Source organism: Egretta garzetta, unplaced genomic scaffold, assembly GCF_000687185.1.
Source record: "Egretta garzetta isolate BGI_Z169 unplaced genomic scaffold, ASM68718v1 scaffold356, whole genome shotgun sequence".
NCBI lineage: Eukaryota > Metazoa > Chordata > Aves > Pelecaniformes > Ardeidae > Egretta > Egretta garzetta.
This window is the reverse complement of record NW_009260019.1, coordinates 234,185-235,023: the sequence shown is the minus strand read 5'-3', so window position 1 is coordinate 235,023 and position 839 is coordinate 234,185. Positions and strand designations below refer to the sequence as shown.

General features: G+C 60.4%; 1 protein-coding gene across 1 annotated transcript in view; it reads right to left on the bottom strand.

Annotated features, from left to right (window-relative positions):
- The window catches only part of CDH22 (cadherin 22), a 60,239-nt gene that overhangs the window by 55,858 nt on the left and 3,542 nt on the right, over positions 1 to 839 (bottom strand). The gene's annotated exons all lie outside the window — the stretch shown is intronic.

Here is an 839-nt window from a genome sequence, read left to right as displayed (position 1 = left end):
GGGAAGCCAGGGGCCACCCCAGCCCCAGGCAGGCACCCCTGCTGCTCCCATCCCCAGGGAAGAGCTGGGCCCCGGGTCGCTCTCAGCCCTCGGGAGCGATATTCACGGGAATGGTTTCAGTGGGGCTGGCTGTTTATTCTGGGCGGGCGATGCAGCGAATGGTGTGGAAAGGGGCTGTAAAATGGGTTGGTTGTGGGTTCCCGGGCTGGTTTCAGAGATGAGGCAGTTGCTAGGCTACCTCTGGAGTTTGACAGGGCCTGATGCTCCTGGTCGCTTCCCAGGGGAGCTGTGAATTAGCTGTAACTACATTGAGCATCGCAGCAGAAGAGTGCGGCTTTCGAGTGTCTGCTGGAATGGACACAAATCACCACTGAGATCCCAGCTGGCCCCTAGCCAAAAAGCCCATTTCCAAGCCTCCTCCAGACTCATGACCAGACATCTGAGGCCGTCAGACAGCCCCGCTGCACGAGCTTTTGGGTGCTTTCCTTTGGGGAGCGCCCATGCCCCCACCGGGCAGCTCTAGCTGGCTTGCAGCACGCTCCTCTGGCTGGTCCCAACCACCAGCCCTGCCTCCATTGATACACAAACACCACATCCTCCCAGGACGTGGGAGCCACAGGGCAGCTCCTCCATAGCTCCCAGAAGACAACAAAGCCCAGCAGCCCCAAGGCAAAATGCTCCTTCAGCCTCAAGACACCGGGAGCAGAGGTCCACATCCAGGCTCCCCCATGGCCCAGGAGGTCACATGCCAGGGAAGCAGCAGGTTCCCAAGGACAGAGCCAGTCCTGCCCAGAAGGGGACTGTTCTCTGCCAGCAGCTCCAGGTTTGCTGGCACTCCT